This window comes from Oncorhynchus mykiss, chromosome 9 (genome assembly GCF_013265735.2).
Source record: "Oncorhynchus mykiss isolate Arlee chromosome 9, USDA_OmykA_1.1, whole genome shotgun sequence".
NCBI lineage: Eukaryota > Metazoa > Chordata > Actinopteri > Salmoniformes > Salmonidae > Oncorhynchus > Oncorhynchus mykiss.
The window spans coordinates 55,088,603-55,115,291 of NC_048573.1; the positions used below are offsets into that span (position 1 = coordinate 55,088,603).

Genomic DNA, 26,689 nt, shown 5'->3' on the forward strand with positions numbered 1-26,689 from the left:
GGAAGCCACTCCTCAGTAAAAGGCGCATGACAGACCACTTGGAGTTTGTCAAAAGGCACCTAAAAGGACTGACCATGAAACAAGATTTTTCTGGTCTGATGAAACCAAGATTTGGCCTGAATGCCAACCCTCACGTCCCTCACGTAGAGGTCGACTGATTAATCGGAATGACCGATTAATTAAGGTCGAGTTCAAATTTTCATAAGTCATTTTTGGACGCCGATTATATTGAAATCCACGAGGAGACTGCGTAGCAGGCTGACCACCTGTTATGTGAATGCAGGCAGCAAGGAGCCATGGTAAGTTGCTAGCTAGCATTAAACTTATCTTATAAAAAAAAAAAATCTTAACATAATCACTAGTTAACCTAGTACTATCATCAACCATGTGCAGTTAACTAGCTTGTCCTGAGTTGCATATAATCAATGCGGTGCCTGAAATCTTTTCACTTCTCTTGCGTTCAGTGTAAGCAGAGTCAGGGTATATGCAGCAATTTGGGTCGCCTGGCTTGTTGCAAACTGTGTGAAGACCATTTCTTCCCAACAAAGACAGTAATTCATTTGCCAGAATTTTACATAATTCTGACATAACATTGACGGTTGTGCAATGTAACAGCAATATTTAGACTTAGGCTTGCCACCCGTTCGATAAAATACATAACTGTTCCGTATTTCACTGAAAGAATAAACGTTTGGTTCTCAAAATGATAGTTATCCGGATTTGACCATATTAATGACCTAAGGCTCGTATTGCTGTGTTTATTATATTAAGGCTATGATTTGATATAGCAGTCTGACTGAGCGGTGGTAGGCAGCAGCAGGCTCGTAAGCATTCATTCAAACAGCACTTTCCTGCGTTTGCCTGCAGCTCTTCGCAATGCTTGAAGCACAGCGCTGTTTATGAATTCAAACCCATCAACTCCCAAGATTGGGCTGGCAATACTACAATACTATAAGAACATCCAATAGTCAAAAGGTATATGAAATACAAATGGTATAGAGAGGAAGTCCTATAATAACTACAACCTAAAACATTTTAACTGGGAATATTTTAGACTCGTGTTAAAAGGAACCAACAGCTTTCAAATGTTCTCATGTTCTGAGCAAGGAACTTACCATTAGCTTTTTTTCTTCACATGGCACATATTGCACTCTCACTTTCTTCTCCAACACGGTTTTTGCCTTATTTAAACCAAACATGTTTCATTATTTGAGACTAAATTGATGTTATTTATATATTATATGAAGTTAAAATAATTGTTCATTGAGTATTGTCATTATTACACTTTTTTTAAATATATATTTTTAAATAAATTAAGCCTTTATTTTGGTCCTCCAATAAATCGGTATCATCGTTGAAAAATCATAAAATCGGTCGACCTCTAGTCTGGAAGAAACCTGGCATCATCCCTACGGTGAAGCATGGTGGTGGCGGCTCTGGGGATGTTTTTCAGCAGCAGGGACAATTAGACTAGTCAGAATCTAGGCAAAGATGAACAGAGCAAAGTACAGAGAGATCCTTCATTAAGTCCTGTGAGCTCTGGAGCAGGTTCTTAGACCGGGGTGAAGGTTCACCTTCCTACAGGACAACGACCCTAAGCACACAGCCAAGACAACACAGGAGAGGCTTCGGGACAAGTCTCTAAATGTCCGAGAGTGGCCCAGCCACAGCCCTGACTTAATCCCGATCAAACATCTCTGGAGAGACCTGAAAATAGCTGTGCAGTGATGCTCACTCATCCAACCTGACAGCTTGAGAGGATCTGCAGAGAAGCATGGGAGAAACTCCCTAAATAAAGGTGTGCCACGCTTGTAGTGTCTTACCCAAGAAGACTCGAGGCTGTAATCACTGCAAATGGTACGTCAATAAAGTACTGAGTAAAGGGTCAGAATACTTATGTAAATGTGAGTTCAATTTTATTTTAATGACAAAGCAAAAACTGTTTTTTAGAAATGTTTGCAAATGTATTATGGGGTAATGTGAATATTGAGGTGAAAAAACAATGTAATCCATTTTAGAATGAAGCTGTAAGGGAACAACATTTGGAAAAAGTCAAAGGGTCTGAAAACTTTCCGAATGCACTGATCGCTATACTTACTCCATGGCGTTTCTATCAGAGAAAGCCAGCAGGCATTAGCCTACATATCAAACACAGCTGAGAAAACGGTACGACAGGGAGCGATTCAGGTCAGTGAGTGGTATGCTGGGTAATTATGGGGCAATTCCACAGTAAGAGTGACAGACTCAGATCTTTCACTTTAAAATGTCTAACAAAATCCAATGATTTCCAAGTTAAGCCATACAACTCAGTGGGAATTGTTAAAAGTAAGCATTGTGCATAGAGTTACGGGTTCTTTAACTTTGCAATCATTGGTTTTTGTTTGACAGATTTTAAAGTGAACAATCAGTCTCAGTGTCACTCTATAACGGTGGAATTGCCCTATGATATCACACACCAGAAAACTTCAAGCGTGAGAGTAGTATGATTTATAGCCAATCAGCTAACTAATCAGAAACTTTTGTTAATCCAAATTGCGATCAATGTTTAGGCTATGCATATCTGAGTGTCTAGCCATGTCGTACTGGCCGTTTACAGTAGGTTTGGTAAAGGGGCAAAAGGCCACGGACTCTATCTTCATGTACTTTTTGGAAGGAAATGGTTGTGATTGGTACTCCAGATAAAAAGCTGTTCCGGGCAGTTTAAAAATGGTGAAAAGTAGCACCCTAGAGGCAGAGAGCTCCTCGAGGCCCAGGGAGACAAAATGTATACAGGCTCCCCACCGAGCTTAGGGTCATTGTCCTGTTGGAAAGTAAACCATCACCCCCCAGTCAGAGTGCTCTGGAGCAGGTTTTCATCAAGGACTTTCCTCAATTCATCTTTCCCTCGATCCTGACTAGTCTCCCAGTCCCTTGCCATTATGGGGTATTGTGTGTAGATTGAATTGTTATTTAATCCATTTTAGAATAAGGTTGTAACGTAACAAGGCTGTAACGTGCACACCGAGAGCCTTTAGAAATTATTCTTATTCCACATGTTACAGCTTGAATTCAAAATGGAAAAAAATAGATTGTCATTATGGGGTATTGTCACCCATCTACACACAAAGTGAAAACATGTTTTTAGAAATGCTTGCAAATGTATTGAAAAATGAAAGAAATCTAATTTACAAGTATTCACACCCGAGTCAATACTTTGTGGAAGAACGTTTGGTGGGCATTACACTGTTGAGTCGTCTTGGGTACGTCTGCATCAGCTTTGCACATTTGGATTTGGGAATTTTCTCCCATTCGTCCTTGCAGATTTTCTCAAGCTCTGTTAAGTTAGATAGGGAGTGGCAGTAAACAGCAATCTTCAAGTCTTTCCACAGACTTTCAAATGGGATTCAAGTCCGGGCTTTGGCTGGGCCACTCAAGGACTTTCACATTCTAGTTCTGAAGCAATTCCAGCATTGCTTTGGCTGTATGCTTGGGGTCATTGCCAAGACAATGTTTTTTTGTTGTTAATTTATGATGATTGGTACCCGTTATCACAAACCAGTACTAATTACACTGATTTTAATTGCGGCAGAAAAAAGATTCAACTTCATTTAAACACAGATTCACAGCCCTACTGTAGCCTTGAGGGAAAAATGTATAGGGTTGAAGTGGGACAGGGAACTTCAGAGACAAAAAGCTGCAGTATGGCAAAAAAGTATTTGGTCAGCCACCAATTGTGCAAGTTCTCCCACTTAAAAATATGAGAGGCCTGTAATTTTCATCATAGGTACACTTCAACTATGACAGACAAAATGAGAAAAAAAAATCCAGAAAATCACATTGTAGGATTTCTAATGAATTTATTTGCAAATTATGGTGGAAAATAAGTATTTGGTCAATGACAAAAGTTTCTCAAAACTTTGTTATATACCCTTTGTTGGCAATGACAGAGGTCAAATGTTTTCTGTAAGTCTTCACAAGGTTCACACACACTGTTGCTGGTATTTTGGCCCATTCCTCCATGCAGATCTCCTCTAGAGCAGTGATGTTTTGGGGCTGTTGCTGGGCAACACAGACTTTCAACTGCCTCCAAAGATTTTCTATGGGGTTGAGATCTGGAGACTGGCTAGGCCACTCCAGGACCTTGAAATGTTTCTTACGAAGCCACTCCTTCGTTGCCCGGGCGGTGTGTTTGGGATCATTGTAATGCTGAAAGACCCAGCCGCGTTTCATCTTCAATGCCCTTGCTGATGGAAGGAGGTTTTCACTCAAAATCTCACGATACATGGCCCCATTCATTCTTTCCTTTACACGGATCAGTCGTCCTGGTCCCTTTGCAGAAAAACAGCCCCAAACCATGATGCTTCCACCCCATGCTTCACAGTAGGTATGGTGTTCTTTGGATGCAACTCAGCATTCTTTGTCCTCCAAACACGACGAGTTGAGTTTTTACCAAAAAGTTATATTTTGGTTTCATCTGACCATATGACATTCTCCCAATCTTCTTCTGGATCAACCAAATGCTCTCTAGCAAACTTCAGACGGGCCTGGACATGTAATGGCTTAAGCAGGGGGACACGTCTGACACTGCAGGATTTGAGTCCCTGGCGGCGTAGTGTGTTACTGATGCTAGGCTTTGTTACTTTGGTCCCAGCTCTCTGCAGGTCATTCACTAGGTCCCCCCGTGTGGTTCTGGGATTTTTGCTCACCGTTCTTATGATCATTTTGACCCCATAGGGTGAGATCTTGCGTGGAGCCCCAGATCGAGGGAGATTATCAGTGGTCTTGTATGTCTTCCATTACCTAATAATTGCTCCCACAGTTGATTTCTTCAAACCAAGCTGCTTACCTATTGCAGATTCAGTCTTCCCAGCCTGGTGCAGATCTACAATTTTGTTTCTGGTGTCCTTTGACAGCTCTTTGGTCTTGGCCATAGTGGAGTTAGGAGTGTGACTGTTTGAGGTTGTGGACAGGTGTCTTTTATACTGATAACAAGTTCAAACAGGTGCCATTAATACAGGTAACGAGTGGAGGACAGAGGAGCCTCTTAAAGAAGAAGTTACAGGTCTGTGAGAGCCAGAAATCTTGCTTGTTTGTAGGTGACCAAATACTTATTTTCCACCATAATTTGCAAATAAATTCATAAAAAATCCTACAATGTGATTTTCTGGAAAAAATAATTCTCATTTTGTCTGTCATAGTTGAAGTGTACCTATGATGAAATTACAGGCCTCTCATCTTTTTAAGTGGGAGAACTTGCACAATTGGTGGCCGACTAAACTTTTTTGCCCCACTGTAAGTGCCCGTCTCAGAGGAGAGGGGAAAAATAAGAGAGCCTACAAACCAAGGATCTATAAAGTCCTGTGATCTATAAGTGGCTCTAAACCTTGAGGAACTCAGGTGTGCCACCAATCCTTTCCTGATCTTGTTATATATTTTTTTACTTCACAGGAATGCCTGTGGAATTTTGACTTGGGACGCACATGTCGGTACATTTTTCAGCCGACTAACCGACCCTCATTAACCAGTCAACAAATGGTTAAACGTTTTCCAAACAGTAAAATGACGAGACCAACAGAAAATGCTATGCATGCATACTTGGAACTGACATTGGGTGACGCACTGATAGCCTATGCACTCGAATGGAGAATGGGATGCAAGCTTAAATTACGAGTTGAGAAAAGAAAAAGTAATTTAAAAAAAATCAGCCGTTACAGTTTAATACACGATTGCATTTAGAATTGCTATTTGTTGCAAATGATTGGGCTTATAAAAGCACGTTTCACTCCAAAACCAGCTGACAGGTGATGGGTAATGAAAATATACGCACCAATTTAAACTAAATTACACAAATTAAACCTATAGACGATAAGCATAACCAGTCAAATGTAATTTCGGCGGCTAACCGATTATCGGTTAACATCCCTACTTGGGAGCACTAGCGCCGCTCAGATAATACATTTTAAAATTTCACAGATTTTAAACATGTGCCATTTTTTACTTCTGAAAACCATTAGCACAGGCAAGTCTGATTAGGCATACCACAGCCTTTGCCATAGAAACAAACAGAGCATGGCTTTGTGCCTGTGGTTGCACCTTCACAATACAGAAAACCGCTTGTCTGTAGCTCAAACCATTCAAAACTTCTTTTTTTTTTTAAATACCCATTTTACTGGAGCTACATTTTCTTTCTGGCTCAGAAATTCAGCACAAAATAAATGAATGGCATAATAAAAAATAGTGGGGATATGACAGCAGTCACCAATAGTCAATTATTTATATGTAGGACACCACAGTGAATGTCTGTTTCCAGGCGTCATGGTCACGTTTCTTAGTCATCAAAATGAAGGTAACACGTGATCTCTGAAGCAATCCCGTGACATGGTTTCTCCAAATAAAGGTATCCAATACATCTGATCAGAAGCTCTCCATATACACGCTCTTTCCACCGAATGCTCCACATACACACAGGATTGAAATGAATGCTTCCAGCTCATCAACAGACAGATCCCAGGCAGTGTTTCAGACGCAGTTGTCCCTGATGTGCTGTAGCATTGTCCATCTCACATAAACAATGAAAGCTGGTGAGTGCGTTGCTGATGTTTTTTGCTTAAGAGGTGTAGGGCCTGACATTTTGTGCTGATAATTGTCCCGTAACATTGTCACCGGCTTGTTCTATCCAAATGGTGCCGTCCCTTCCCCTCTCACCGTTTCATTTGGGTGGTGGAGCGGGGCCCCTGCTCAGTGTGCACCGTTCTGGCTTTTTTGCTCTTCAGGCTGAAGCCCAGAATCAGAAGAATAATCAGAGATGTCATGATTAATTTCTTTCCCACTATCCAAGTAGTTTTCCTTCAGCTCTTGTAGCAGCGCTAACCTAGCATGTGCATCCATTCGTCTTGGTCTTCTTGACATGGTAAATTGTGCACGCTCTCACTGTGTACTCCCAAGTAGGCCAGAGTAGACTGTTAAAACGGCTTGGATTTGGTGGACTGAGATAGGGTACATACCATTTTGAGATTATAATTAGAAAATTAAAAAGCAGAACAGCCCACCATGTTCTTCATTCACAATTGGTGATTACATAACTATGTATTGTTCACTTCCCCTCGCTCATCAACTCACCCATCATACTTCACTTCATTCATTTCATCTGTTGAGATACATAAATTAAATTAGTGGCGGTATAGTTTAGGTTCAGTTGAGGCAACTTGGGAGAAGGCGCAGATCGGCCCTACTGTCGGGAAGCGGGGCAATGAGGGAAAACCTTTTTTTTTTTTTTTTAAATGACATACCCTCCTAAAACTTGTTATAACTCCAGTTCTGTTTGTGATATTAACATTTAAACAGCAGCGTGTTGAAATATTTAGGAAAAGTCAAGGACAGAGGGGGTCATGACTTTAAAAATGGCAGAGAAAATGTTTCATAATCATGAGCAGTCAGAATGACTGCTTTAGTGGTTCTAGTGTTAAAGGGGTAGACATAAATTAACCATCATGAGTATAAGAAACTATGAAAATATTTCTAATAAATCATATTTAAATATTTTTTTAATTCTTAGAAAATAGATGATTTGCAGTAGGTCTGTAATTGGCTTGGAGCACTTTGCTTTCCACTCACTTTGTAGAGTTCACCTAATATTAACCCTTCCTGGTGTCAGGTGTCCAAACCCACATCTTCAGCAGACACACACCACCACTCCATCTGCTCAGGGATTCAGCCAGCCCTGAATCTCCCTCCACACATCTCCACCATTGCAAAAAGAACAGGAAAAAAATATATTCCACCACGCAACCCTGGCATCAATTAATGATAAAAAAAGAGATGTGGAAAAAAGGTTTACACGCAACAAAGAAAATGACTCATCCATCGCTGCCTGCTACATCCGTTTAAGAAAAAAAACAAATCTACAGGCTGTTCCAGAAACTGACAGCGAGGAAGAGCGTGAGTGAGTGAGCGAGCGAGTGGGTGAGTAGACAATCATGCCAGCGCAAATGCAGCCCACAGCTGAAGTCAGGGGAGGAGATTTATAGCAAAACGTGGAAGAGGGCAAGTGGGGAAAGCACATAGATGCCACTAATTCAAGACCCACTTGCTGCACTTACCACACTTGTCTAGGACAGCAGAAAAAGACCTCACACACAGCAAGAGTCAGAGTTCATTACTGTACAGTGTGGGAGGTACCTGCAGGGAAAGCTACTCGGCTCCACACAGCCAAGCCCCAAACTACACATACACACTGGTGGATCCAACCACTGCTGTCTGCCATGGAGTCAAATAATTCTCTATCACTGAATTATCACAGAGGATTTAAATCAGATTGACCAATCATAATTTTAAAAATCATAAATCAGATCACAGTAAAACATCTGTTTGAACAGTGAACAGTGAATATCTGATTGCAAAATCTGGTACACCACCTCTATCCAACAGAAGTGTAAACAACAAGGCCTTATGGACAGAATGGGCACAGCAGCAAACAGCTACATTGTCCCTCCAGTCCAGAGAGGAGCTGGATGTTTCTCTGTATTCCTCAGCCAGGCATGAGTCGCTCCCACATGAAACCTACGTGAGGGAGGAAAAACAACAACCAAGCCCATATGGGGAAAATAATGAGAGAGAGCGGGAGAGAGGCAGTTCCGAAAATCATTACCTCGCTCTTATTTGGTGTTGGCTTAGTTCGTTTCTCCCTCCCACCCTTACTCAGGGAAACGACGGATTGTCTGTGTTAATGCAGCAGCAGTACACAGGAGAAAAAGGCACAGTTTTGTTGGCTCTTGGCTGGTACTGCAATGGGGGAGTGTGCTGCAGCCTACCATTCACATCATCCACTACTACTGCACCACCATTACACTACTGCTGTAGCCTACATCTACTAAAGCTGACCAGGCCCAGCTGGCACACAGGACAGAGTTATGAGTGCAGATCCATTGAAGGATTTCAATTCCTGGCTAAGGGAAATTAAAGGAGTAGTTTACTATTTTACAACATGTTAGATGTTTCCTCACCCTGAAAGTAGGCTATGAGAAAGAAGAAATTCTGCTCCATAGATTGGTTCTTTAAACCGCCACTACAATATGCAGCTAAAAATCTAAAATGGCAGTGGTGGGGGCCTGAAATCACCTGTGACCACAATCACTGGAAATCAACTTCATATTTGGTTTGATGTTACTTAAAGGTGATTTGGCCATTTTAAAGCTTCAATATGTCAACCTGACCAAATTCCCATAGAAATTAGTGTTATAGATCTGTTACGAGCACTATTTCTATTCTTCCCGTTCTTAAGTTTAGTTTTTGCGTCTTTTACACCAGTTTTAAACCGCTGAATAAACAAAATATTTTTGGTTATGGAAAGCATATTTCACAGCGGTTTAGACAGTACAATGATTCTCCACACTATACTTGCTTGTTTTGTCACAAACTGAAATTAGGCAAACTATTAGAACTTTTGTAACCAGGAAATGGAGTGATTTCTGCATTTTGAATCAAATAATAAATACGTGTTCACATGCTCCTATCATTACCATTTCATTTTAGGTAGCGGTAGCTAGAGTTAGCTGAAGTTTGTAGTGAATTTTTTAAGAAAACCGAACCATGGATTACAATTTCTCCCGGCCCATAGATGTTCCTCACCCTGAAAGTAGTCTAACATCATGTAGTAAAATAATGAACTACTCCTTTAAAATACCGAAAGGGGGTTAAATAGGGAAAATGTAATAACATACCATGCTTTTTTTTGCATTTAATTGTGATAAGGTAGGAAGCAACACATGAAAATGGTTTTGGAAATTTGTTTGGTACAAAACTCAATGCTACCTCTGTACAGGCTGGCTAGCTAGTTAGAAAACATAGCTACATACAATAAAACCAAAGTCAGTATCAGCATGTGACGTTGGTAGCTAGCTGTAAAATCCCTGAAACACACTGCACTATCAACTTAGGAGTTACATTCTCACAATTTTGAATCTGGTAGAGATCATGTGTTTAGCTCAAAACTGAGTTGCTGAGTTTGCAATGGAAACGTGCAAAGGGCAAGAACCCGCTGGCAGGGAGCCGAGGGGAAAACTGCTTTGCAGTATTAAGGGTATTAATCTGACGGCACATACTCTGTCATGACGATATAGACTGATGGATGTGTTCTAGACAAGTATGCCCATACCATCTATTGGCTGATTTGGCGATCTGGAGTGCAGGTTATCGTTTTAAAGGTATTATAACATGTGATAATGTGTTCTCTAGCGAACAAGTAGCCTTCCAAAATGTCAGAAATTCTAAGCACAAAGATAGTCCTATCCCACCAAAAATATTTGCTCTGCCATCTGACTGTACAACACATTTTCTTTATATTTGCAGGGGAGGGTCGGGCCTCAGATTTTCACTTTATCACATATTGTCGGGCGGTTGCCGAAAGAGGGTTATTACCAATTGCGGGAAGGTAAACAAATAGCTGACCCGTCACTACTGTGCATGCCTACCACTCTCAAAGAAGCAAGTCCCTCAGATCTTAGACCAGTCAGTCAATTCACTTTTGTTATAGTCAGTATGACTTGACGACTACAACTAGGGATATTACAATTTGACAATCTTTAAGACACTTTGTCCATTAAAATGCAACAACAAAAAAAATCATAGAACTCCAGAAATTCACAATGCAGCTGCGCTGCTGCCTGCAATGGCTTGGGCCCAGTGGAGGCTGAGGGGAGGACGGCTCATAGTAAAACTGCAGGAGCAAATGGCATCAAACGAGCGGCGTAGCCACAGGTAGGCCTGGGTGTTTGAAAAGTGTGTGCCAGAAAATAATTTGGCTCAATCTACCGATATCTTCCAGAATGAGACATTAACAGGTGGCACCAGGATAGAAACAATGGCAAAAGCCATCACAACCACAAATGCCACGTTGAGCCAGGCATGCTTGCCTACCCCACAGTCTCCTCTCGTTCTTGATGCTGCGGGCGGGGGTGAACCTGCAGTAGGTCCACCGACAGATTTGTCTGCCGTTGATGGACCAGCCTGTCAACCAAAGCTAGCATAGTTCCCTTCAAGTATGATAAATCACGCTGCTTCTCTTCAAGGTGGACCAGTTTGTGTGGATTGAGTATAGTAAAGCAAAAGATGCAATTTATTGTAAGTTTTGCAGTCACTTTCCTGGGGCAAATGTCAAATTCAGATTTGTACGAGATGGATTTAAAAACTGGAAACTCACAAGAAATGCTTGCTGCAAACATGAGAATAGAAAATTACATGCTAGTGCCCTTGCAAATTGTGAATCCTACAAGGCGACCCATAGGCCTAGAAGTCGTGGGACTGAGTTAAACCAAATACATGGTGATGCAAACATGGATTTCATAGAAAGAAACTGTGCACATGTTAAAGTGGTCATAGATATTGTTCTAATGTGTGCAGAGCAGGATATTCCACTCAGAGGGCATAGAGAAACCGAAGAGGCAATCAACAAAAGGTAACTTTTTAGAAATCTTCAATTTCATCTCAAAGTATGAATCAGAAATACAAAATAGGCTTAATGAGCTACCTCGCAATGCCACACTTATGAGCCCCAAAATTCAGAACGAGTTGCTGGAGTGTGCAGCATCATTGTTACTGTGCAGGATAAAATATGAAGTTCATTCTGCACCTTCTGCGTATTTTGCCATAATAGCAGATGAATGTAAAGAACAATCTAAATGAGAACTTATTGCTGTGTGCATCCGATACATTCATGCTGGAATGATTAAAGAAAGAGCTGTTGGGTTTATGGAAACAGCTGATTTGTCTGCACAAGGAATTTCTCTGAAAATACTTGAAGTGTTTCAACCCCTGGAGTTGGATCCCACTATGTGTGTGGGTTTTGATGGCGCTTCAGTCATATCATACCGCGGCAAAAGTGTCGGGACATGTCAGTACTTTTTTTGACACAGTAAACCAGCTACACACATTTATGAGTGGATCCCACTGACATGCTCTATTCATAGAAGCGCAGTAAGAGTTGCATCCTGATAGAACTTGTATCGAACTAGAAAGATCCACAGATGTACTTTGGAGTTCAAAATGGTTCTTGCAGATTTTTCAGAGGCTTGTGGACAAACCAAACTAGAAGCCAATGCCCTCTTACAACAAAGCCAGAACAATACGTTTTTATTCCTGTTAGTCACGTTTAGCAAATTGTTTGACACTAGTGATTTTGCTACGAAGGGATTACAAAGCTATACATTATCTGTGACGGACTGTATTGGCTTAATTGAAATCCTTAAAAGCAGCTTTTCTACATTCAGAGATAACTCGGGGGAGACTTTGATAAAGTTCAAGCTAACTGAAGAGATGATGATTAAGCATGATATTAGTAATTGGGATGTGAGCGCATCACGGCAGCGAAAACTGTCTGTAGTCAGTGTAGTCACAACTTCATTAGGGAAAAGATCCAGCATCAAGAGTGACAGTGACCTGAGGCAACTTTGGAACAATATTCTAGACAGACAGATTACTGAGTTAAACTCAAGATTTCAAGAAGACACATATGGGATCATGCAAGCGTCTACTTTTCCAAAGAATCCCAAACCTGCGGCCTTAAAGAGCAGCTGAAGACCATATGCGATCATTATGCAATATCAATTGAGGATGCTGAATTCACTGTTTTTATTCAGCAGTTGAGTCACAAAATGAACATGGGAAAGAGTGACTTTTCCTCCATAATGAGTGTACTTGATAGCTGCCCTGATGATATTTTCCCTAATATAAACTCTCTGTTAAGAATCACTGTCACACTTCCAATGACATCATGCAGTGCAGAGAGACTTTTCTCAACAACTAGGATTTTTTTTAAATAGTCTTCGCACATCAATGACTTCGCACATCTTCGCACATCAAAAATACTATAAAACTGCACAGCGTATGTGATCAGAACTAGATTAAGCATACGACACAATTAAACAGACCAATAACAGCAATAAAACAAACATACCAAAACAAGAGAAACGTATATTCCCGGCCCGGCTGATCCACTTCAGTTTGCTGTCTTTTGAGTGTGAACTGATGGATACATTGGATTATGATGAAATCATCACTATAGTCAACGCAAAGCCTCACCGTCTGCACCTTGTGATGTAGGTCACGCCTTATGATACGTCTACTAAAGGTACCTTTTATAGTACTACTGCCTGTCGTGGTATACATGGTAGCATCAAATATAGGCATATTTGCCCATCGAGATTAAAGTGTGCCTGAAGATCAGTTTTATGTTGTTGGCAACTGTCTTATTTTATTATGCTGGGATAAGTCATTATTTGTATATGTAACAAGTTTGCTCCAAGTACTATGCACTAGTATAAAATGATTGGATTACGAAATAATATACGGTGTACATCGCAAAATAAATGTAATAAACAAGTAGGAAAAAAATGCCTATTCAAATTTATCTAGACCTATCCCCCCAAAGAATTCTGGCTATGCCCCTGCATCAAACATGTGTTTGACACCATTTCACTTATTCTGCTCCAGCCATTACCATAAGCCCATTCTGCCCAATTAAGGTGCCACGGACTTTCTGTGCTTGGGTCTCATGTGTCCGTTTCAGATGGTTAAGCATTGCAACTCAACTAACATTATTGTAGGCCTACCTCAATTCCACGTCGCAAAGTTTACATTTCCTTCTCATTAAACTTTGTTGCTGTTGCTTGCCTTTCCTCTGCTATTTTTCCAAAGGATAACGACGTAGTGGTGGTGAGTTGACTAAAATAATTGATTCCTCAACTTTGCACGTCGACTCATATTTCTGAGCGTAAAGATTAGTTTCCGCTAGGAATCGACACCTAAGATTCAGTATTTTTGGAACGGAGGAGACTGTTCTCTGAAGTACGGCAGCTAATCAAACACTTGTATCTTTCATAAGAGAGAGAAAGAGAGGCACAGTATAGGCCCCCAGCTAGACAGTCAGACCTGTGTACTAGGCCTTCGATTGGCAATCAAAAGCTGTATCTTGCAATGTAATGCTTAATCTCACAATTTCTTAGCTTGCAATGTATCGCAACTGCAGTAGAGTAGGACTTAGCATTAATGTGCTAACTAACCTTCAAACGAGCTTCAATGCCATACAACACTCCTTCCGTGGCCTCCAACTGCTCTTAAAACGCTAGTAAAACCAAATGCATGCTTTTCAACCGTTCGCTGCCCGCACCCGCCCGCCCGACTAGCATCACCACCTTGGAGGGTTCTGACCTAGAATATGTGGACAACTACAAATAACTAGGTGTCTGGCTAGACTGTAAACTCTCCTTCCAGACTCATATTAAACATCTCCAATCCAAAATCAAATCTAGAATTGGCTTTCTATTTCACAACAAAGCCTCCTTCACTCACACCGCCAAACTTACCCTAGTAAAACGGACTATCCTACCGATCCTCGACTTTGGCGATGTCATCTACAAAATAGCTTCCAACACTCTACTCGGCAAACTGGATGCAGTCTATCACAGCTCCATCTGTTTTGTTACCAAATCACCTTATACCTCCCACCACTACGACCTGTATGCTCTAGTCGGCTGGCCCTCGCTACATATTCGTCGCCAGACCCACTGGCTCCAGGTCATCTGTAAGTCTATGCTAGGTAAAGCTCTGCCTTATCTCAGTTCACAATAACACGCACACGTAGCACAAGTTCCAGCAGGTATAGCTCACTGATCATCCCCAAAGCCAACACCTCATTTGGCCGCCTTTCCTTCCAGTTCTCTGCTGCCAGTGACTGGAACTAATTGCAAAAATCACGGAAGTTAGAGACTTATTTCCCTCACCAACTATCTGAGCAGCAAACCGATCGCTGCAGCTGTACATAGTCCATCTGTAAATAGCCCACCCAATCTACCTACCTCATCCCCATATTGTTTTTTATTTGATTTAATTTTCTGCTCTTTTGCACACCAGCATCTCTACTTGCACATCATCATCTGCTCACTTATCACTACAGTGTTAATCTGCTAAATTGTAACTATTCGCTCCTATGGCCTATTTATTGCCTACCTCCTCATGCCTTTGCACACACACTGTATATAGACTTTCTTTTTTCTACTGTCATTGACTTGTTTGTGTTATTAGCTTGATTATTGTTTACTCCATGTGTAACTCTGTGTTGTTGTCTGTGTCACACTGCTTTGCTTTATCTTGGCCAGGTCGCAGTTGCAAATGAGAACTTGTTCTCAACTAGCCTACCTAAGAAAAATGAATAGGCAAGGATATTCTACACACAACATACACTTGCATCATTAGCAAAGAGAAAGAGCAGGGGTGTAATCATTCATCTAAAATGAGTTTCTATTGGCCAAATTCAGGAAGGTCCCATTTGCACCCATTTAAGAAATGTTTTGTAACATAATCAGCATAATGAATACGCACCAGGCGAGCCAGCGCGACGGAGAGAGAGGCAGGCTGGGTGTGCATGTGTCTTGGTAATCTGTCTTGCATGCTTCGCAAAATTCACCAAAGTTAGCCTTTTCCGCTCTGGTTTTATTTAAATAACACAACTTTTCCCAGGCCTTTATAGCCTATTGTCTAGTTGGGCTATAACACGGACAATAATGTTTGTGATAACTGCACTGTGATTTTAATTTTGTGGAGGGGACATTTCAGTCTAGGATTTTCATAACGTTAAGGATCCAAATTTCATCTAAATGTTAACACCCCGCACTACAACAGTGCAATTGAGCATTAAAAATGATTGTTGAGATTACAGACACATTATGCAATAGAGACAATAGCCCCAATCTAAGGTTTAATGGTTTCCTGTGTTAACAGCATCAAAGAATAAGCATAAATGTCAGATGTCCTTAGTTCGCACAATATTTGCAATCACATTGTATCCGTTCTCTTTAGGTTTCCCATATGCATTCCAGAGGTACTCCATTTCAATAGTCAACAGCATTTTGTTAAGTCAATAACATCCCTGGGATGAAAGGTGAACACAGGAACGCAGCATGAGCGTAACTGTAGCCTGTGGTGTAGGCAGAAAGGTCACTGAAGCATAGTGGTGTCAGCTTTCACATCCATACAGGGAACCCCACATACAGCAATCAGACAAATACATCATGCCAGAGGAAACCAAACAAAAAATAATATCTAACTACCCCATTAAGTCACTCTAATGCATGCTGCGTCACTGGGTAATATCTGTCATCTGATCTGACAGAGTTCCTAAGAGAGAGGAACGTGGGTGTTGGTTTAAAGAATACTATAGCTGGCAGACTACAAGCACAGACACAAAACAAATCTGACCCGAGAAGACCTCAGAATGGCCCCAGCACAGCACAGAACCAAACAGATGCTACCAAGGACAAGAACAACAGGAAAACAAAGACAGAAACCCAGAGCGAGAAAAACATTTCAACAAGCTACCTCATATTACACACCTCTGAGACAGACACCAAAATGAAAATCAGAACCATTCAAAAACAGGAGGAGAGAAGAGACAGGAGTGGAAGGAAAAGGGAGAGAGTGTGGAGAAGAACACTTCAAGCCAAACATGCTCAGTCCTGTTCCATGGGCTTACCCCTGTGTTCTGTATTCACAGAAGATCCACAGGAGTCAGCAGCTCTTCTGTGCAGTAGTGGCGGTGGTGAGGATGAGGGGTGGGGGGTCTGGGGTGCGCATGACTAGGACACAAACAGGAAGGGGAGGAGGCTGCAGTGGGGGGCTTGTTGTCTCTCAACCAATCCCATCCAGTGGACTCAGTTTACACCCCATCCCTCCCTGATCCACTCGACCCATGAGCTGCGGAGAGAGGAAGGAGGGGAGCGAGAGAGCGGGAGGGAGGAGTGGATACCCCCCTTGCGCTGGGCCTCTTTGTGAGGACAACCGGTCAGAGAGGGAGAGCTCAGACCAGAGTCCTTTACAAAACACAGCCCCTCCCTACTGCTATGCTCTCTCCAAGTCCAGGGATCATACCCTGCACAGGACAAAAGCATGTGAATTCCTGCACTGCAAGCCCCAGGGATACACTTTACACAGCAGCACATCAACACTGCCCATTAAGGCTTAATGAGCACTACGAGCAAATGTTATTGTAGCAGTAAAAACATTAAGGTAGTGGTAGTTAAACTAGTGTAATCGAGTAGCCAAAAGTAAAACAAATCTGAAGTAATCCTTGTTCTCTGGTAACTTTAATTCCATGTTGTATGCACTGTGCAAGGCCTTTACCATTGATCGAGTCACCTATTTAGAAAAAAATTAACACTATGAAAACCTTTTGAAAAAGTCAATGTCCTCTCCAAGAGCGGTTTTGTTAAAACTTAAATAATTCAATGGAGTACTTCAACTTGTCGTTTTCTCTGTCGGTATTGAATGCTAGCACAGGATTAACCAGCCATGTGGCTTCTGTCAACGTGCTTGGAGACTAACAGTGTCAAGGTGTACAGATCAGTCATAGAAAGCCGCCTGGCTTGCCTGTTACAAACATTGGCCACCCCTGGGGATCTCAAAGCCCCTAAGGCCAAGGCCTAATCACAAAACTATAACATCAGCGATTTTTCTAAAGGCCTGAATTATACCTACACTTATTTTGTTCCATTGCAATTACACTCATGTGGAAACCATTAGCCCCCTTTTCAAAGTAATCCACTACTCAGGCTGCAAGGCTACTGGAGTGTAGTGATTTAACAGTTAAATACTTAGGCGTAACCTGCATCTTCAAGGAAAATAGTGAAAGACAGTGAGGCAAAGGGTATTAATTAATAATGGCATGGGTCTCCACTCATTAAAAAAACTGACCATTTTTATCTTGTTGAATGATCTCCCTCGTGTCACTCATAGCTGGGTGGTCCTACGCAATGCACAAGGGGCCTTCCTGCACAGCAAGTTATTTGTTTGCAATGTGTGGTTGGGGGAACACAAATGATACACCTTCAGTTCTGTTTTCAAAGCATGTACACAAAATTTCACAAGCCTTGCCCATATGGGAGCCGTCAAGAGAAAGCTCACCGTCTGTACAGCAACACGTGCACTCACACCACAAGCCAGGGAATTGCTGTAGACCAGCAATAGCCAAGATACTTGGACGTGTTTGTTTATGGTGTTGGAAACATTTCTGCTTGACAGTTTGTACTGCACTTTGAACTAACCAGCTACTAGGGCAGAACTCAGATGAGCTGGGAACACTTGCCTGAATGGGGGCCTATTATGTAGGGCCATATAAAATGCACAATGCGGAGAACGCGGAAGGAATACAAGACATTAAAATCGTATTCAACAATATTCAAAAACATATTGGCACTTAGGGAATCAACTAAATGTAATGAAAATGTATTAATTTGCCCAAGTTTATCATAAGACATGAACAGAATGCATCAGTGATTTGTATCTCCTGCAACTTTCTGAAGAGACATTGACAATTCCCCATTTGGGTATGTGTGGTGCGCGAGTGTACCACTGTGTAACCATTAGCAATGATGCTAATGAAAGTCTTCTGGTAGATGGAAACTCTTTCCCAAAAACCTTCTCAATTAAATGTTAACTACAAAGTAGCCTATGCTTACTTGGCAGAATTATATGATTATTTTCAAACTCCACCATCACATAAAATCTCTTTGATAACAACTCTTGCCTACAGTTTGAGGGTAAACAAAGATCATTGGCAGTGCTAAATCTTCTGGCTCTTTCCCTATCGAAGTGAACCTCTGTTCTGCTCTGGGGAGGTGAGGGGTAAAGGGTTTTATCAGCACTGCCTCGGAAAAGCATGGAGTGCCTCACAATCTGACCACATCAAACAGCCCAACCATGCCAGCAAAGATCTCTGCATGGTAATGGCTTCTGAAACAATACAGTGACTCCCAACGTAATATGGCCATCGGCCACAAAAAGTACCGTAGACAAAGTCTCTTTTCACAGAGGTACGAGATTTAGCCTATGGGATAATGGTGCTAAAAACATCAAATTTATCCATACATCAGACCACAAATAAGGCCAGACTACAACATTTAGGAACAGTCTGCGCTGCAGAGACCGCTGAAAAGAATCCAGACATAAAAATTAACAATATTTTTTAAATAAATTTAACTTTTATTGAAATCAACTAAATGTATTAACTTATTAGAAAATGCATTACATTTTCCCAAGTTAAACGTAAGACATGAATAAAATGCATCATAAGACAAAATGCAAAAGCACAGGAATGCTCGTCTGTGTGTCGTGCGTACGCATGTCTACATGTGTAGCCATTAGCGACAATGCTAACGATAAGCATCTTCTGAATCAGACGGAAAGGCTTTCCCAAAACCTTCTCAATTAAATGTGAACTACAAACTAGCCTATGAATCCAGTGGCCATTTGTTTAGCAAACTCTGCAATCACATGAGGGTTACAGAAACACTGCTAATGAAACAGTCTCTTGCTGGTATACACTTCCATTAAAAGAGTAACTACTCAAACAAAAACATTTGATATTTTTCCCCAGGCCTCAAAAGTAGTCTGTGGTTTAAGCAAGTGTTAAACAAGTGATTGACAGTGAAAACCTGAAGCAACAAAACAGAGAGAACAGAATTTGGGGGGGAAATAAATTATAAATAAATTAAATTAACCACTAAGGTAAAAAAAAAAGCTAATAGTCTGGTAAAGTTATGAACACTGCCATGTCACTAGAAATGTGTCTGCAACAGAGAATGTCTCTATAGATTCACATACAGGAGGATGTAACAGTACCCACATAGCTACTTTAGTGAGTAGGGTTACATGCACACAATAATGAGTATTGTGGATAGTCAGATTAAAAAGGCGACACAGCAACCTTTCAATCTAATATTCATTATCTCCAGAATCAAACCAGTGTGTGTGTGAAAATGGCACATTTGTAAGTTGTAGGAAGAAAACAAAAAGTGTGTTAAAAAGTAAGTCATTTTCAAACACAGATTTGCAGTGATATGGGGGGGAAAAATACCCTCTCTCATTGCAGGTTTTGAAAATCATTGTTTTTCTTACTTTTAACACAATTTACATACATTTTTAAAAATCCATCTGTTTAAGATTGGTTGCACATCTTAGGGAATATTCAGAAGTGTAAACTTTCCATGGGATTATATGCAATTAATATTAAGATACCATTTAAATGTAGAGGTTTTAATATCATATGGAGACAGAAACCTTTTACCTTACCATAAGTAGACATAACTGCAAATTATTAAACCATTCCAATAGAAGAAAAAAAACAATTTAGTTACAAAATGAACTTTAATTAAATGAATTGACGCTTCACATGGGAATACTGATAAGGGAATAATGATCCCCAATGATCCATCGCATCTCCCAAAAACATTTTCAACATACATCTGTAAAATGATAGTCCAGAAACTAAAGCTTTGGTTGTGTTCCTCTCAGACTTCCATGTCTTATTCCTGAACCTCCTCAATGTCCACCTCTTGAACTTCAGACTCTGTGGCCTCATGTTTCAAACTACTTGAGGATGGCTCGTTGTCAGGCTCAAAAAGCCTCAAAATTGCCCGGATGGCCACCAATTTCTCAACCCTAGTATTGGTCAGACTGTTGCTTGCTTTGGTGTGTGTTCCCAAACAAGGACCAGTTGCGCTCTGAGGCGGCTGACATTGGTGGGATTTGGAGGATGATGGAGACAAAAGAGGAAAGACCCTCAGATAAACAAAGTCCCTGCCACCAGGTGGCTGATGAGATATGTTGGCACGAATCCCATATTGCATCTCCATCCCAAAGCCCTTGCTGGGAAGTGTACTTCATCAGACGCTTTTTGATGTATTTCAGAACTACAGTTTCCTCTGCTTGGAGCAACAGTGAACTGGGCAGGGCAGTACAGATTCCTTATCTTATATCTGCAAGCAGAGTCTGAACATCAGACAGGATGGCATTGTCTCCCTCAATCTGTGCAATGGCTACTGCTATAGGTTTCAGGAGTTTCAGGCTGCTTAACACTCTCTCCCAAAATACATCATCCAGGAGGATCCTCTTGATGGTGCTGTCCATATGGGCAGACTGTAATATGGCCATTTCTTGGAGAGACTCCTTCCCCTCAAGGAGACTGTCAAACATGATGACAACACAACCCAACTGGTGTTGCTGGGCAGCTTCAATGTTGTGCTCTTATTTTTCTCACTTTTCTTGGGGAAGTAGATTGCTGCTATAACTTCATGACCCTTCACATACTTAACCATTTCCGTGGCTCTCTTATAGAGTGTATCCATTGTTTTCAGTGCCATGATGTCCTTGAGGATCAGATTCAATGCATGAGCAGCACAGCCAATGGGTGTGATTTGAGGGTAGGACTACTCCACTTTAGACCAAGCAGTCTTCATGTTCACGGCATTGTCTGTCACCAGTACAAATACCTTATGTGGTCCAAGGTCATTGATGACTGCCTTCAGCTCATCTGCAATGTAGAGACTGGTGTGTCTGTTGTCCCTTGTCTGTGCTCTTGTAAAATACTGGTTGAGGGGTGGAGATGAGGTAGTTACTTATTCCTTGCCCATGAATATTCGACCACCCATCAGAGATGATTGCAATACAGTCTGCTTTCTCTATGATTTGCTTGACCTTCACTTGAACTCTTGGTAGATAAAGCATGTCTGGTTGGAGGGGTGTATGCTGGGCGAAAAAAACATTCAGAAATCTCTTCCAACACACATTGCCTGTGAGCATCAGAGGTGAACCAGTTGCATACACGGCTCAAGCAAGACATTCATCAGCATCTCTGACTACATTCCTCCATTGAGTCAAAAAAAAACTTCTGATTCCAGGAGGACCCTGAGCTGTTGCTATCAATAAGGTGTCAGATTCATAATTTTCACCTTGAATAGAAGTAGAGGGACTTTTGTCAGAGCTTGTTTGTTGCGTGTGCTGAGGGAACTTTATGCACTTGGCCAGATGATTCTGCATCTTTGTTGCATTCTTCACATATGATTTGGCACAGTATTAGCAAATGTACACAGCTTTTCTCCTTCTATATTAGCTGCAGTCAAATGTCTCCACACATCAGATAGTGCCTGTGGCTTTTTCCTGTAAAGATTTGATGAAATAAAATAAAAACTTAGTAAAAAAATATATATAATTCCATGTACAGATAAATAGTTAAGCAGTTAGATTAAACTCCTTTATAAGATAAATGTTTTAAAATGAAACATGTATGGAAACAGGTGAATTAACACTCAGTTATAGCAGGCTTAACCAAGCTAAAAACCCACATGGTAGCAAAAACTGACTAGCAGAAATTGTTAACAAGTTGTAAATTATTTAAACACACTTTGCTGTAGGCTACTATTTACTAGTTAACAACAAATCATGTGTCATAAAATATATTCACCCCACCCAGTATTGTAATCAAAACTTACCAGAACGCATGTAGTCCTTGGCTCAGACAGTGTAGTAGTGTGTGGGCTCAATAGAATCTCATTAGTGTGCAAGCAGTGTGCATGCAGAGGGTTGCAATTTCATTGAATTGGGGATAGTTTAACCAAAATAAGCCACAATACCTAGATTTCCTTATGTGTATCAGATCCCACAAAAAAAGTTCAGTTACAAGCTAACTTTTTTGACGAATTTAAGCAAAATTCCAGGGCTTAAATTCCCATGGAAAATTTCTAGAGAAATTACAGGTAATTTAGTGGAAAGTTTCAGACAGTTTGCAAACCTAGATAGAGATGTGTTTTTTTTGCATGGGCTGTGTCTCAATCCACCACATCCGCCAATATCTCCCTTCCGCATCTGCGGTGAAAGGTGGCAGAGCTACAGTGGTGTTTGTCAGACCATACACTTCCCGAAAATTGGTCTTCTCATGAAAACATCTGTAGCATCCAAATGGTTTGGCCTATTATGACCACTATTGAAACCAGAGACTCTCACAAAGGTGTTCTCCGCTTTGATCTAGGATGCCCACAAGCCTCGTTTGAAGGTCCCTGGAACCAGTTTTTAAAAAATGAATGGAAGTATATGGAGATATTTCAGACACTAAACTAAGGGTTGAAATAAAAAATGTAACATTTTAGTTCCCTTATCTTTTTTTGGGACCCATACAGCTACTTTAGTGAGTAATTAGGGTTTGTGGATACTCATTAAAAAGGGCAACTCAGAAACTTTTCAACCTCATATTCATTATCTCCATCCTCATCAAACCAGTGTCTACATAAGAAAAAAATGTCACATTTCTAAGTCGCAGAAGAAGAAAAAATGGAACGTAAAGAAGTTAACTGATATCAAAAGTTTAAACATTTTAAAATCAGTGATGTTCAAACAGATTCACAGTGATTTGGGAAGAAAGAAATACCATCCGTGTGGCTAGAAACAAATGGCAGGCTATGAAAATCATTGTTTTTTTTACATTTAAATCCTACCCTGCATTTTTTTTAGGAACTTTCTGATCTTTTTTTAACCACAGATGATAGAAACGTGCCTTTTTCACATATGTAGACAATTGGTTTGCTGCAGAGATAGTAAATATGAAGTTGCAGAGTTTCCCTTTAATATAATAGTTTAAAAAAACATCTACATGCTTTCAAGAATAACTATTTCCCTAATAATCTTGTTTACATGGACACATTTAAAAGCAGGCTACCTGATGGCACGTAAAAGAAAATCGGCAATCAAAATAAACATTCTACCACATTTTTGCAAAGCCTATTTGATTCAATTTAGGACAGACCTGTCAGAAACTTATGATTTATTTTTTGACTATCTGTTTTGCCATGTACAAATGAGTAATTCAATGTGTTTCTATGGGAAATAGCAGCAAAGGTAAAAGTACATTACCTAAATGTTAAGATTTTTTTAAAGTCAGTGTTCGTATTAGCAAAAAGTTATTAAAAATATGAATTTCAGCAGGACCGCAGATGTACAGGAAAAACAGAATCGTTTTCAGAATTGACATTTTCACAAGGATCGACTGATAGTAACTCAATAAGTAGGTTTACAATTAATAAGTTTACCCAATAAAAATTATATTAAACCGATTATGCAATAGTCATGTAAACACCATACTCTGCTTATCTTATCTTAAAGGTACACTAGGCAGAAAAATCACTGCCATTTCCTAGTTGCTAAAATCCATCCATCCATTTCAGTTTGTGAGAAAACAAATGTAAAGAATCATTGTACCATTTAAATCGCTGTTAAACATCTTTTCAATAACCAAAAATATTGTATTTTTCTGCTTTTTGAAGCTGGTGTACAAAACAGAAACTAAAAGATGCAAAAACAAAAATTAAGAATGGGAAGGTAGAACAGATGTACCTTTTCTTAGACTTGCTTGCAATGAGAATGACAGATCGATAAGTCACATTTCTACATGAATTTGCTCAGGTCCCCAAAAGTTACATATTGCAGCTTTAATCTGCGTAAAGTCAAAATCAAGAGAGCATTCGCAGATTAAAACACCTGGATTTCTAAGCAATCTTTCAAAATGATTACGACACGTAATGACCTTAAAATCGACATACCAGCGGTGCAGTTAATCTGCGCATGTGCTAGCACCAGCCGAGCAAGTCTCCCTCTTAAGCATGAGAACTGTGTTCGGAACTGAATGCATGCATCTTAGAAGTAGCTTACACATTCAAACTTTATATGTACGAATTCCGCATCGAATACGCTTAGCAAAAATAACATGTTCGCTGTGGTGGAACGTTTATTTTGATTGCCAGTTTTCTGCTAGTGCCGAGCAAGTTACTTTTCGGTTTTCAAACAACTAATAACAGTTGCTTTGGGAAGCATCTACTTGAAAATACATGATCTAAGTGATTGATAGTTGGTATTCAGTGATTGATAGTTGATATTCAAAAGTATGCCTCATTTACTTTGAATAACTACAAAATAGTGATTTTGTCAGATAGCATAGGCAGCACTTCTATAGAGATGAGATGACTTGGAATGAAATAGTCAGTGAATAAAACAAATATAATATACACAACTGAAACATTTTAATTAAGTAAAGTAATGTGAATAAATAGTTAATAAGTAATAAGCAGTAATGGGCAGTCACTACCATCATGGGACTTTTATTACCCGTTTTATTCTGTCTTGTTACAGCATTCAACCCACATAATGCATCTGATGTTAGTTTTTTTTATGATCGAACCGAAACCAAAAAGCACCTATCACTCAGCACTATTTTCTGCATTTATCAGATTACCATCAGGTAACCTGATTTCAGATGTGTTCATGTAAAAATGATTATTAGGTTCTTCTTGCAAAGTAAACGTTTTAATCTAACTATTATAATAATCAGACTATACAAAATAATCGCTTTTGTGTGCATGTAAGCGCACTGAATGTTGTTGCTAGAAAATCCCGCGACCAGATATCAAAACTCAATTCAGCCTCGATAAGAGAAAGGATTAGAGCGTTCCTCAACTAGCTGCATCACAGTCCCTGCTGTATTGGATGAATTGAGTTTGTGACTAACGTTAGTTAGCTTTTTAGCAAGTTTGCATAATGCTAGTTATGTTCATACCTGATGTGGCATGTCACGTTTCTTTACTTTGCTGGGTAGGGTCTCCGGGACTGTTAAACTTGAAGCCAGGTCGAGAATTTTCCAAATGTTTGGTAGCTGGTGAACGTATTCTTCGTTCAATGGAAACTTTTCTGGTGTTAAACTGAAAGAAATGGCAATGGATCACACAAACTTTACGTAACCGTAACGGGCTAGCTATGACTAAAGACGATAAATCAAAACATTTATTATGCAGAACAAAATAGCTAACGTTAGGAGTATAACTCGCTAACAAGTAATATTGTAGCAAGATAGCTAGGTAGACCTATTAAGTAGCTCGTAAAGTATATAAGAATACTATTCACCAACATTTCCAAATTAAACGCAGTAAAATTACATTAACTAACTACATTGTCAGCATGTTAAAATATTAACAAACTAGCTGGCTAAAATGCCGCGAGCTAGCCGCGCAGTTGCGAAGCGCCAGCAAAGCGTGCAGCGCTGCGCGAGCGAACCATTTTTTTCAGTCTCAAACGCATCAAAACACATATTACTAAAAGTCAGTGGCTCATTATCAAATGTATTTAAAACGTTTGTATGTTATAAGGACCTAATTGTAAGCTTATTAGTAAAACAACTTACATTAATCCATACGGAGGCAAATCTTTAATCTACCCATAAATAGCTACGACCACCACTTCTGCGTTGTCCCGCCCCATAGCTCAGCAGAAAGGCATATCTGTAAGTATATCACCGCAAGCAACCAATCATAACAAACATGTAAGAATAATCTCTCTTTTTATTGGACAGGAGCATGACAGTCTCATCTTTTTGGTCGAATAGAACTCCTCGGAATTTATTGAAGACGATGCCCCCCTGCCATGTAGGGGTGTGTCCTGACGTCATAGAAAACCAGCTAAACGCTAAACAATTCGGCTGTTGTGAAGTTTGGAATTATGTATGTGTATTTGGGGATTTCTCATAATGACTGAAAGGAGAATTGGAGAATGTTGCTGTTTTTCTACAGTGATCTATGATTATATTGCAAGAAAGAGACATGAACAATGTGGATACAAAAATGTAAAGTGTTTCTGGTTATGAATTATACATTGTCAAAGGCTGCATCAAAACCTCTATTCCTCTCTGCATTGAAAACGAATGCAGGTTAGGGAAACTGATTTTGTATGCAGCCCAGTGTTGTTGTTGATATAGAGCTTAACTTGGGGCACATGCCTTTCTGGAGGTAGTCTGAAGGAATGACTGTCAGGGCTCTTTGTCTGTCAGTGATCATGTTGCGAGCTGAGCTTG

The 26,689-nt window shown here is 40.3% G+C and overlaps 1 protein-coding gene across 3 annotated transcripts in view; it reads right to left on the reverse strand.

The window, feature by feature from the left end:
• LOC110532402 (vitamin D3 receptor A) overlaps window positions 1-26,138 on the reverse strand; it is a 79,797-nt gene extending 53,659 nt beyond the window's left edge. Inside the window, exons 1-2 of one of the 3 annotated variants that reach the window (XM_021616277.2) lie at window positions 26,024-26,138; window positions 25,403-25,544 (exon numbers count right to left, since the gene is read on the reverse strand). The gene's annotated coding sequence lies outside the window, so the exon portion shown is untranslated. Of the gene's footprint in view, window positions 1-16,501; window positions 16,708-25,402; window positions 25,545-25,750; window positions 25,844-26,023 lie in introns of those variants that run through there. The other 2 variants (XM_036988348.1, XM_021616278.2) reach the window with 2 other exon arrangements.
• Between the last annotated feature and the right edge of the window lie 551 nt (window positions 26,139-26,689).